The sequence below is a fragment of the Narcine bancroftii genome, chromosome 7 (assembly GCF_036971445.1).
Source record: "Narcine bancroftii isolate sNarBan1 chromosome 7, sNarBan1.hap1, whole genome shotgun sequence".
In the NCBI taxonomy this organism is placed as follows: Eukaryota; Metazoa; Chordata; class Chondrichthyes; order Torpediniformes; family Narcinidae; genus Narcine; species Narcine bancroftii.
Window position 1 is genome coordinate 3,331,154 of NC_091475.1, and position 14,207 is coordinate 3,345,360.

General features: G+C 37.3%; 1 protein-coding gene across 2 annotated transcripts in view; it reads right to left on the reverse strand.

The window, feature by feature from the left end:
- The window catches only part of dusp27 (dual specificity phosphatase 27), a 68,676-nt gene that overhangs the window by 51,153 nt on the left and 3,316 nt on the right, over positions 1 to 14,207 (reverse strand). The window lies entirely within an intron of this gene.

A 14,207-nucleotide genomic window follows, 5' to 3' on the forward strand; every position in this document is an offset into this window, starting at 1 on the left:
CAAGACAAAAAAACACTGACGGGAGGGGGGACCAGCTGAGGAGTCGATCTCCACAGCTGAGAATGACAGCCACAGCACAACAACAAGAAGAGAACATAGAAAACAACGAGAACAAGAAAGAAGAGAGTAAAAAGAAATCAAAGAAACAACAGATGACCAACCCAGAGGAAGAAGAAGAGGAAGAACAGAGAGAAATGGAAGAAGAAGGGAAGGCAAGACAATGGATATATTTTTTTTTAAAGAATATATGGAATCAGTAAAAGAATGGCAATCACAAGAATTTAGTGAAATAAAAACAATTAAAAGTACTGAAGAAAAAATGAATAGATTAGAGATGGTCATGTCAGATATAGGAAAAAGAGTGGACAAGGTGGAAGAACGAGAAACAGCCGTAGAAATGGAAGTAGAGGACCAAAAAAAATTAGAAGAATCTAATAAAAAAGTTAAAGAGACACAAGAGCTGTTAGCTCAGAAGATAGATATAATGGAAAATTATAATAGAAGAAATAATATAAACATAGTGGGCCTTAAGGAAGATGAAGAAGGCAAGAATATGAGAGAATTTATAAAAGATTGGATCCCCAGGGTCCCAGGAAGACCAGAATTACAGGAAGAAATGGAAATAGAAAGGGCACATAGAACATTAGCCCCTATACCACAACCACAACAAAAACCAAGATCCATTTTAGTAAAATTCCTAAGATATACAACAAGAGAAAATATATTGGAGAAAGCAATGAAGAAAATAAGAGAAGACAAAAAGCCACTGGAATACAAAGGTCAAAAAAAATTTTTCTATCCAGATATAAGTTTTGAACTCCTGAAGAAGAGGAAGGAGTTTAATACAGCAAAAGCGATCCTATGGAAAAAAGGATATAAATTTATGCTAAAGTACCCAGCGGTACTTAAAATAGTTATTCCAGGGCAGCAAAATAGACTATTCTCAGATCCGGAGGAAGCATGAAAATTTGCAGAACAACTACAAAACAGACAGAGAGATGAAGACATGTAACGAAAGCAAAAATGACCACGAACTATATGTATGTGTGTATATGGGTACACATATATATATGTGTGTGTGTGTGTGTGTGTGTGTGTGTGTGTGTGTGTGTGTGTGTGTGTGTGTGTGTGTGTGTGTATGTAAATATGTGTGTACATGAGTGTATGAGTATTTAAAAGAAAATATATAGAGTATAGATAAGAATTAATAAGGGAAAGAAAGGGAAGAGAGGAAGTAAGGAGGGAATTAAGAGAGTGACCTTTGTTGTATATGAAAATTAAAATCTTTTCTGGGGGGGCTGGGTGGGGAGGAGTTACGGTCACTGCGAAATCAGTTGACGCTTGCGAATGAATTCGCAAATCCAAATGGAGAGGGGAGATGTGGTTGCCCGACAAGGGATAAAGGGCAACTCAGGAAGGGGAGGGGATAGTGGGGTTAAAGAAATTTTAGATAGGAGAATAAGGGAAATGTTTGATGTTTTAGAAATGTTATCTTATAAAGTGTTCAAAAAAAGAAAGCAGAAATGGATAAGAAGGAAAGGTGATGATGAGGAAAAGGAAAGGAAAGATAAACAAAGTATTAAATGGCTATGTTGAACTATATGACTTTAAATATTAACGGAATACATAACCAAATCAAAAGGAAGAAAAAATTGATATAGCATTCGTGCAAGAAACACACTTAACTGAAGTGGAGCACAAGAAATTAAAGAGAGATTGGATAGGACATGTAACAGCAGCGTCATATAATTCAAAAGCTAGAGGAGTAGCTATATTAATCAGTAAAAATGTACCAATTAAAATAGAAGAGGAAATAATAGATCCAGCAGGGAGATATGTAATGATAAAATGTCAGATATATTCGGAGTTTTGGAATTTACTCAATGAATATTCACTTAATGAAGAAGATCAAAAATTTATGCAAGATATTTTTTTGAAGATAGCAGACATGCAAGGGAACATACTAATAGGAGGGGATTTCAACCTTACTTTGGATTCAAACATGGATAAAACTGGGAAAAAAATTAACAGAAAGAACAAAGTAACCAAATTTATAATTAAATCGATGCAAGAAATGCAACTTTTGGATATATGGAGGAAACAACACCCAAAGGAAAAGGAATATTCATATTATTCGGGTAGACATAAAACATACTCAAGAATAGACCTATTCCTGTTATCAGCTGCATGCAAGACAGAGTTAGAAAAACAGAATATAAAGCTAGAATATTATTGGATCACTCACCCCTGATATTGACAATAGAGTTAGAGGACATCCCTCCAAGAATGTATAGATGGAGATTAAACTCCATGCTATCTAAAAGGCAGGATTTTAGAGAATTCATTGAAAGACAAATTAAAATGTACTTTGAAATTAATACAGAATCAGTGAAAGATAAGTTTATACTATGGGACGCAATGAAAGCGTTCATCAGAGGGCAAATAATAAGTTATGTAACTTGTAGAAGGACTACAATCAGGAAACAGAGCAGTTGGAAAGGGAAATAGCAAATATAGAAAAACAATTAGCAATGAAGGAAGACACAACTAAAAGAGAATTGGCAGATAAAAACATAAAATATGAAACACTACAAACATATAAGGTGGAGAAGAACATAATGAAGACAAAACAAATATTATGAACTAGGAGAAAAAACGCACAAAATTCTAGCATGGCAGCTTAAGACAGAACAAACTAAGAGAATGGTATTGGCATCAAGGAAAAAAGACAAACAAATCACATATAATCCAATGGAGATTAATGAAAACTTCAGAGAGTTCTACGAACAATTATACCAAACTGAAAATGAAGGGTAAAAAGACAAAATAGATGAATTTTTAACTAAAATTGAACTACCGAAATTACAAATAGAGGAACAAAATTAATTAACTGAACCATTTGAAATAGTAGAAATACAAGAGATAATAAAAAAACTACCGAATAATAAAACACCAGGAGAGGATGGATTCCCAATAGAATTCTATAAAACATTTAAAGATTTATTAATTCCTCCCCTCCTGGAAGTAATCAACCAGATTGATAAAACACAAAGCTTACCAGATTCATGCAAAACAGCAATAATTACAGTAATACCAAAGACAGGGAACGATCCACTCGCACCAGCATCATATAGACCAATATCTTTACTTAACACAGATTATAAGATAATAACTAAATTATTAGCAAACAGATTAGCCGACTATGTACCAAAAATAGTAAATCTAGACCAAACTGGATTTATTAAAAAAAGACGAACAACAGACAATATTTGTAAATTTATTAACTTAATTCATGCAGTAGAAGGAAATAAAGCTCCAACAGTATCGGTTGCTTTAGACGCAGAGAAGGCCTTTGACAGAGTAGAATGGAATTATTTATTCAAAGTACTACAAAAATTCAGCTTACCAGAGAAATATATGAATTGGATTAAAGCATTATATAAGGGGCCATTGGCGAAAGTGACAGTAAATGGATATATATCAAAACAATTTAACTTAAGCAGATCAACAAGGCAGGGATGCCCACTATCGCCCTTATTGTTCGTGTTAGCCATAGAACCACTAGCAGAACTGATAAGAACAGAAAATAAAATAAAAGGGATAAAAATAAAAGACAAGGAATATAAAATCAGTTTATTTGCAGATGACGTTATAGTATACTTAACAGAACCAGAAATATCAATAAAAGAATTACATAAGAAATTGAAGGAATATGGAGAAGGTCGGGATACAAGATTAACGCAAATAAAAGTGAAGCAATGCCAATGAATAATGCGGATTTCTCAAAATTTAAGAAAGAATCACCATTCAGATGGCAAATGTAAGCAATACGACACCTAGGTATACAAATAAATAAAAACCTCAGCCATCTATATATAATTATTATCCACTAATGAAAAAATTACAGGACGACTTAGAGCATTGGAAAGACTTACCACTAACATTAATAGGAAGGATAAACTGTATTAAAATGAACATTTTCCCAAGGATACAATACCTATTTCAGGCATTGCCAATACACTTGACAGAGAAATTCTTCAAGGAGTTAAACAAAATAATAAGGAAATTTTTATGGAAAGGGGGAAACCGAGGATAGCACTAGATAAATTAACAGAATGGTATAAACAAGGAGGCTTACAACTGCCAAACTTTAAAAATTATTATAGAGCCGCACGATTAAGATACCTATCAGATTTTTATCAAACAAGGGAAAAGCCAGATTGGACTAGATTAGAACTAGATAAAATAGGGGAAAAGATACCCGAACATATATTATATAAATGGGATGAAAAATTGGTACAGCGTAGGAATTCTCCAGTATTACATCATCTGCTTAATATTTAGAGAAGATTCATATATAAAGGAATAAAACAAATTACCAACTACCAAAACTAATACTGACTCAAAATCAGCTAATCCCTTTTACAATAGATAACCTTTCCTTTAGAGAATGGGAGAAAAAAGGGATCAAAAGAAAATTGCTTTTCGGGAAATAAATTATTATCCTTTGAACAAATGAAGGATAAATATACAGTGTTAGCATACTACCAACTGAAATCCTACTTGAAGCAGTCTGAGGTTACCAGAGGGAAGTAATCAAAACATTTATAACAAACATGTATATTAAATTACAAGAAAAGGAGAATGAGGAAACAAATGGTAAAACTAAACAAAAATGGGAACAAGATCTAAACATAAAGATAAAGAAGGAAACATGGGAGAAGTTATGCTCAGGAACTATGAGAAATACAATAACTACGAGATTACGTATGATACAATATAACTGGATACACAGGCTATATATTACACCTCAAAAGTTAAATAAATGGGACCCAACAGTATCTGACAGATGTTTTCGCTGTAAAAAGGAAATGGGAACAACAATTCATGCAATCTGGACATGTGAGAAAGCGAAAAAATTTTGGGAAGATCTAAACCAGATATTAAATAAAATCACAAAAAGCAATATACCAAAAAACCCAGAGATCTTCCTCCTAAGTAACATAGAAAACAAAAAATTTGGACTTGATTTGGATGGTGCACAAAAAAGATTTGTTAGGATAGCCCTAAAAAAATGTATTATGTCAGCCTGGAAATTAGAAGATAACTTGAGAATACAACAATGGTATATAGAAATAAATAAATGTATTCCATTAGAAAAAATAACATATAATTTAAGAAATAATATTACAATATTTGAACAAATATGGGAGCCATACATGAAACATAATAGAGAAAACCTACTGGGAACATCTACCACCTAAAATGACAGAAGGAGAAGAGAATGAAAAGAATTGACTCAGTGGAATTTCTTGTTTATTTTTATTGAGTGACAACATTGTTTGACGGGTTTAATGTATCTTAGATTCTAAACTTTAAATGAATGGGAGGGGAGGTAGGGAGGGTGGGAGGGGAGGAGGGAGGGGGGAGAAAACGACACTGTATATATTTGAAAAGGAAAATGTATGTATCTTGATCAATGTGGTTTATAGTGTGAAAAATTAAAAATTAAAAAAATAATAATCTGACCACTAGGAGATGCTGGAGTCCTTTCACGAAGAAAACTAATGGCTCATTGTTAATTGTACCTAAAATATTTATTCTACTGCATCAAACCAAGCCATTTAGACAAACAACACTTACAAACTGAGAATGAACAGGAAAACAAATAGTAACAGATAAAGGAGTATTTTCAAAGCATTAAAAATTACTCAGAACTTAAAGGTTAACTGGTAATACATAATTATACAAATGAGATGCATTTTGAGCTGATCATTACAGCAACATGCGTCAGCAGTTTTTATTGGCATTACTGCCTGAAAGGATAGAGGTCTCTAACTTTCAGAGTTCTGGTGTGGGCATTCATACACAAAATCAAAAATCACAAGTAGAAGTTGTTATAACAGAGAAACTATTTCAGAAGCAAGTATTATGAGCCCAGAGGACCTCAAAACCCAGCAGCAACAGAAATTCACCCAGACAAATGGTTACTTAAACAGAAGTTGCTTTTAATTTTCTTTAAACATAAAACATCAAACTTTAACTTATTATTATTAATTTAACCTAACTTAATCCCCTTCTAATTCTAAGCGCACATGTATGTAATGTGTATATGTTTAGGAAAGTTCTTTGTTTCATAGTCTAATCATTCACTTCTCACTTCTCCAAGTTCAATGGTATTGGGCAATTCTTATACTGTGCACAGAATTTAATATTTATGAATTTTTACCAGGCTCTAGTCTGAAAGATAAATGGTTACCACTCAGGAAGGTTCTTGTGGGCTTCAAAGAGATATTTGTTGCTCATTGGACACACACAAATTGATTTCCTCCAATCAGTCACTTCAGTGTCTTGTCGAAGAAACTTGCCCCATCATAGATTTTCAAAAGGATAACCTCTTCTTCCAGGCCACCACAGAGTTCCTCTTGTTTCCCTTATTTCAGGAGAAACACTCTAGCTAGCCATTTCCTCTTATAAGGACCACAAGGGTTTTGAACAGGCTGAACTCAGAACTCACACCGTCTTCAAAAAAGGGTTTTCAACAAGCTGCCAGCTTGCCATGTTGCACCCTCAAAAGCTACTGCAGAACTGACTGCTCTCTCTCTCTCTCTCTCTGCTTGTAAAAACCAAACCTCCTCCCAAGGCTACAAACCTAATCCTTGAAAGATCTTTATCAGCACTTGAGCCCAGACTTTTTCATTTGCACCTGCTTTAGAAATTCTTTCCAAAGCAGTGCCATTTTCTTTGCAAAAATCACTGGTGCCTGAAAGTCTGGTTTCACCAAAGCTCTTGCATTTTAAGTGAGATGTGTTTTGTTATTTTGTGAAGTGATCTACACTGAACCTCCACAATCTCTTTTAAATACATATTTATATATAATATATGATTATAACCTGTAAAATAAGAATATTGAAAAGGTTCACAACAATTTAAGGTATTACAAATTTTGGAGCAGAGACGAGTAAAACACTAAAGTTAGCAGACGCAGTGATTGAAATAAAGGCACAATGCTGGAGAAACTCAGCAGGTCAAACAGTGTCCTTTATACAGCAAATATAAAGGTACATAACTGATATTTTGGGATTGAGCCCTTCATCAAGGTATGAGGAAGGTTTAGGCAAGAACCTGAATAAAGTGGGAGCAGGGGTCCAGAAAATAATATTTTGTCTGGCCTCACCAAGGTCTCCTCCCACCATTTTATTCATTCACCTGTCTACATTTTGCTCATACCTTGGTGAAGGGCTTAGGCCCGAAACATTGGTAGTGTACCTTTATCTTTCCTGTATAAAGTATGGTGTTTGACCTGCTCAGTTTCTCCAGCTTTGTGTTTTTAAGATCAAGGGGCAGATGGGTCCCACTAAGGCCTGTGACAGGCCAACCAACAATAACTCCCAAATTGATGCTGCAGTGCAGGACACAGGAGCAAGTTACTGCCGCCCCTCGCCCAACAGGTCAGCACAGACCTCCATGCGTTTTCCAGCTCTCAACCACTCATATTGGGAGGAAACAAATACAGTAAAATCCCTGGCATCCACAATTCAAGGAAATGGCAGCCTCAGGCAACCAGCAAAAAATTAAAATTGAGGAAAATAATTTTTAAAAATTAAAATAAATAGGTTAAAAATATGCAAGTTTAAAATTGTAAAAGTAAATGTTCTCTTAAGTAACACCTTTGGCAAAGATGGGAGCAAATATTCAGCCAGTGGAGGGCCTTGGTCGGGCTTTGCTCATAGAAACTGTTTGAATAAAGTTGTGTGAAACAGCAATGGCATCAAACCAGGATAAAGAGCTGGTTGATGCCGCTCACCATTGGGGTAACTCTCTTAAAATGACTCCTTATCTCTGAGTAGTAAGAGTCACTCCAGTCAGAGACTTTATCTGTAAAATTGGGGGAGGGGGGGTTAATTATCTATCATGGTATTGTTTGTCTTTTATGCAGATCCGTGGAGGGGGAGGAACCTGCAGATGCAGTGACAGTTAAATGTTTTCAAAGAATGTGACTGAAAATAAAGTAGAATCTTTAAGGTTTATATATTCATGCAAGTGAAGTTGGTTCAGTGCAAGTAGAGTATAGTATTTTTGTCTTTTACAATGTTTATTCTTAATGCAGGTGTTAGGCTTTGTAAGAACAGATCTCAAGCAACCGAAAATACATTTATCCAGCATCTACCAATCCCCATAGGTATCCGATATCAGGAGGTTTACTAAATTGTGAATGGAGTAAATGGAGCTTTATTTGATCTGAGGGAGGGTTTTTACATGCCTGCTAATATTTTTAATTGTTAAACTTTTTTTTAGATAATTGAACTTATTTTTAACCATTTTTCCCAGACAGATTTGAATGTGTCTGAGGCTATGCTGGATGAAACTGTGGGAACCAGAATGTAGGCAATAGATCACATGAACCTACAGCTGAACATTCAATGGAAAACTCATCAGTACATTTTGAAATTTTAGCAGTATTTCAATGCCAACGGAAGCACATATTCCAGTGAATCTATAAACCACTGACTTTTTATGAAATAAGATAAAGAATTTAACAGCTGTGAGGTAAAATGCTTCATCAATCACATTTTCAGGAATCACTCTGAATTCACCCACACTCAAGCAAAGCCTTGGTTTTGGTGCTTTGGTACGATCAAGTTAAAAACTGTCTGAAATTATATTTCAGAGCCCTGAGTTCTCTTGAAGTGGTGAGGATGCAAGGAGTTGGAAGAAAGGAAGTCAAGAAAATCAATGGTGGATCTTGTGTTTCCGATAGAAACTAATCTCAAACCAGAAAAAGAGTACACTGAGTTTCCCCACTTGTGCTCAAACCAGATACATCTTCTGTACAGCCCTCATTAGGCCCATGAAATGGAAAGGGGCTGGAGCCAAACATGGTGATTTCTCCTTCAACAATTATTGTGAAACCTCCTCCCATTTTGAACACTCAAATGGACTTAGCTTGCAAATTATTGAAGAATGAGTACAACTGCTGATCCAGAAACTTTAAAACAGTGCCTCTCAACCTTTTTCTTTCTACTCACGTACCACTTTAAGTATTCCCCCTATGCCTTAAATGTTCTGTGATTAGTAAGGGATTGCTTAAGGTGGTATGTTAGTAGGAAGGGAAGGTTGAGAATCACTGCTCTACACCCAATTGTTAGTAAAATATTTTGCTTGAGAAAAATTGTCATTGGTCCATTTCCTTTAGAGTTATGAAACTGTGCACATAACAAATCAATTTGGAATGATTAAAACAGTGGTTTTCAAACTTGTTCTTTCCACCCACATACCACCTTAAGCAATCCCTTACTAATCATAGAACACTTATGGCATAGGGAATACTTAAAGTGGTATGTGATTTGAAAGTTAAAAGTTGGGAACCACTGTCCTAGGTGCTCTGTGATTAGTAAGAGATTGCTTAAGGTGGTATGTGGGTGGAAAGAAAAACTTTAAAACGACTGTTTTAATCATACCTCATTGACTCGTTATGTGCACAGTTTCATAACTCCAAAGGAAATGGACCAATGACAATTTTTCTCAAGCAAAATATTTTACTAACAATTGGGTCTAGAGCAGAGATTCTCAACCTTCCCTTCCCATTCACATCCCACCTTAAGCCATCCCTTATCAATCACAAAGCACTGATGGCATAGGGATTACTCAAAGTGGTATGTGAATGGAAAGAAAAAGGTTGAGAAACATTGCTCTAAAATAACAGGCTCAAACATATGGGTCTCTTTAAAAATGTGGTTGATTAACTCCATACACAGATCAAATGGTCTCAGCTCCAAAGTGATCAATCTTCATTGATAAGTGCACACTGTGTTAAGTTACTGTTGACATTTAGCAACAACAATATATTTATCAATGAAAGCGATTGACCTGAAATGTTAAGCCCATTTCTCTTGCCACAGATTTGGCCTGACTGCTGAGGAAACCCCAAAGACTTTGTTTCTGTTGGACTTCATTGGCCTTTAACGTAGAATCAAATTCCAAAAATTTTTCAAGAAATCTGATATAATAAACACTGCACACTGAGAAGATGGTAGAAAGCATAACCGATGCAGTGGTTGTTAAGGCAAATCTTAAGGGAGGAAAGGCAGAGAATTTGAAAGTGAAACTCCAGGGTATTGCACCAACATTTCACTTTCTGTAAAAGTTTTAATGGCAATGCATTATTTGCACTAATGATTAACGTATACTGAAAATTTGCAATAAAAAATACTTCAAGTTAACTCTTGTGCTGTTCTGATAGTACTATTTTTAACCTACCAGCTAATCAGGATTCTTTTAAGACATGTTTGTGCTTGCAAAATTTGATCACACTTGTGTGTGAAGTTCTTTGCCAACCTACAGCAGCAGAACATCATCTCAATTGTGCAGATTACCTTTTCATTAATTCCAATGTCCTAAATTGAGCTGTACGAATTAATCTTTCTTAAAAAAATATTATTTGTCCATTGACCTTATAAAGTGGCAAGTAAAAGAGTAACTTTTCAAATGACTGCATACCAATAATCGAGAGCAGCCAATCTCGACCTTTTTTTGGCTTTGGGCCTCCTTCCCTGTGAAGCAGTCAAATTTGGTTGGTTTCTTCTGTATTTCTCTCCTACCGACTACATAAAAAATATTTAGGATTTCAGACATGGCCCCGCCTTAACCATTTGGACTCTGTGTTCCTGTTTTCAGAGACTACCAACAAGTAAATGTACTCTGTGTCCACATTTTCAGGGACTGGTTTTATATCCAACCACCAGCTGCCTTTATACTGGTGTTTGCACTCTAAAGGTTTACCCATGGACCCAGTCCTAAGTAGATATTATGAAAAGTTAAAAATGTCCAAACTCCAAAGGGTTAAATATGCTTTAGCTCCCATGGGGAACCTTATGTCTCCAGTGAGAATGGCTGATCTCGAGTCCGGTATTCATTTGTCATGTGGAAATGGTAATACCCTTTAAATTTAATATTCTTTTTTTCCCATGCAATAAAAAAGATCTGTATTCCTTTGGCCTAATCTTTGCAGTGGGGAATTTAAGCCCTCGCATGACTACAATATGGTTACAGCTTGGAAAGAGGCTCTTTTATCAACTCCAAACTGGTTCCATGTAAAATCAAGCCAATATTCCTACTCCCCTTGTCTCTGCCCTGTGCCCTGTAAATTCTTGCTTTAAGATACTTATGCAGCTCCCCTTACAATGCTACTGTTGAAGCTCTGTCCACCCAAAATCAGGGCAGTGTATTCCAGACCATGACAAATTTTCCTCATGTTACCTTTGGATGTTTTCCTATTACCTTCATTTTACACCACCTAATTTCAAACTTCTCTGCCACTGGGAACAGCTTCTCTCTATCTACTCTTGTCTGTATCTTTCATGACTTTAATGTGCTCAATCTGATCTCCTTACAAACTGCTCTGTTCCAAGTACTTCAGCTTCTCAAGTTTATCCACTTAGCCAAGTCCTTCATCTCAGGAAGCATGAGAGCAAATATCTTATCCACTCCAAAGCCCAGAAAGAAACACAATATTCCAGGTGTGACAGAACCAGTATATTAAAAATGCATAAAGACTTCCTTGCCTTTATCCTTAATGTCTACATTTATAAAGCTATGGATCCCATATGTTTTTTTTAATTAACTTCCAAATTCAGAATTCAGAATCAGGTTTTTGTGGCAGCAGTATTGTGCAGAACAAGGATGCACAATCACTATAAATTAAAATTTTGTAAATACACAAGATTTTAAAAAAATAACATGCAAAAAAAGAGAAAAAAGTGAGGTAGCAGGCCATAGGTTCATTGTCTGATCAAGAATCTGATGACGGAGGGGAAGAATGTTGAGTGTTCGTCTTCAGGCTCCTGTACCTCATTTCTGATGGTAGCAGTGAGAAAAGTGCATTGCCTTGGTGTTGAAGGTCCTTGATGATAGAAGTTGTTTTCTTGAGGCATCACTTCTTAAAGATGTCCTTAATGGAGTGAAGACTAATGCCCATGATGGCGCTGGCTGAATTTACAACCCTCTGTAGCCTGTTGCTGTCCAGTACATTGGCACCTCTATACCAGTCAGTGATGCAGCCAGACAGAATACTCTCTCTGGTACACCTGTAGAAATTTGCAAGAGTCCTTGGTGATATAGCAAATCAAACTCCTAACAGTTTAGCCACTGGTGAGCCTTCTTCATGATTACATCATCACGATGGCCCCAAGATAGGTCTTCAGAGATGATGACACTCAGGAATTTGAAGCTTCTTACTCTCGCCACTGCTGGTGAGGACTGGTTGGTGTTCTCCTGTCTTCCCTTCCTGAAGTCCACAATCAATTCCTTAGTTTTGCTAATATTAAGTGCAAGGTTGTTGTGTGACACCACTCAACAAGATGATCTATCTTACTCCTGTACACTTCCTCATTGACGTCTGTGATTCTGCCGACAACCATGGTGTCATTAGAAAATTTGTAGATCTAATTGGAATTGTGTCTGGCCACACAGTCATGGATCTAGAGCAGTGAGCTAAGCACACATCCTTGAGGTGCACCTGTGTGGGTTGCCAGTGAAGAGGAGGTGTTCTTACCAATCTGCATTGACTGTGATCTTATAATGAGAAAGTCAAGGATCTAGCTGTAGAGGAAGATACAAAGGCCCAGGTTTTGAATCTTGATAACCAGTACTGAGGGGATGATGGTGCTGAACACAGAGCTATAATTGATATAGGTATTGCTGTTGTCCAGGTGATCCAGGAATGAGTGGAGAGGCAATGAGATTGCATCGGCTGTGGAACGATTGTGGTGAGAAGCCAATTGCAGTGGGTCCATGTCTTTGCTTAGATGGAACTTAATTCTGGCCATTACGAACCTCTCAAATAATTGAATTACAGTAGATGCAATTACTGGGTGAGAGTCTTTGAGGCAGCTCCACCCCTACTCTTCTTGGGCACAGGTATGATCGATGCCCTTTTGAAGCAAATGGGAACCTCTGACTGCAGTGGTGATTGAAAATGTCTGTGAACACTCCAGCTAGTTGGTACCAGGAAAGAATTGGAGGAGTACTCACAGGACCCTGGGGCTGGGACAAACGTCACACTGCTGGACTCTCTAGCGCCATGAAAAGAAAAGTTTGCTGCTTCACAGGAATTCACAGCAGCAGCACCTTGAGGGTCCCAAGTGCTTTTTCTGTGGACAAAGAAAGCACCCCAGAGCCCTCTGTCCTGCCAGAGAAAATGTCTGTTCAAACTGTGGAAAACATGGGCATTATGCAAAAGTCTGCAGATGCCCCAAGGCCACAGCCAAGGCCCATTTTCATGGTAATGAGAGGCAGGAAAGCTCTTCTTTCTCCACAAACAAGAAGAATGCCATGTGCAGCCGGCGATCTTAGACAAATGCTACAAAGCAGAGGACACAGTCTTCAGGAGATGAATATGATGCCGAGTACTATCGGATGGAAGGACACGAAGGACATGCCAGACTTGCTTCCCTACGCATGAATCAGGTAAGTCCATACAATTTATCTGACGCCACTGTGGGCATCAAAATTAATAATGTGAGGGTAAATTGCTTAATAGATAGTGGAAGCACTGAAAGTTTTATTGACCAGGGGTTAGTCAACCGCCTCACCCTCCCCACATGCCCGAGTGAGCACCAGATCCTGTTAGCAGCCAGCAGCCTTGTGGCTGAGGTAAAACAGTTTTGCAGGGTCACTCTAGAAATCCAGGGCACAAAATACGAAGGGTTCAAATTACTAATACTCCCTCACCTCTGTGCCCCGGTACTATTGGGGTTAGATTTTCAGTGCCAGTTAGAAAGTATTACAATAGGGCACAACGGGCCTCACCCCCCACTACACCTTGCGAAGAAACAACACTGCAGCCTGTCTGTCCTGAACATAGAACCCCCTCCGCTGTTCACACTCCTGACCCCAGAATGCACAGCAATAGCCACAAAGAGCAGGAGGTACAGCCCGAGGGACAGAGCCTTCATTAGGACAGAGGTCCACAGGCTACTACAGGAGGGCATCATAGAGCAGAGCACCAGCCCCTGGAGAGCCCAGGTGGCTATAGTAAAGTCAGGAGAAAAACTGCACATGGTAGTGGATTACAGTCAGACAATCAACAAATTTACACAACTAGATGCCTACCTCCTGCCACGCATAGCAGACATGGTCAACAACATTGTGCAGTATAAGGTGTTCTCCACCATAGACCTGAAGGCAGCATACCACCAACTGCCCAT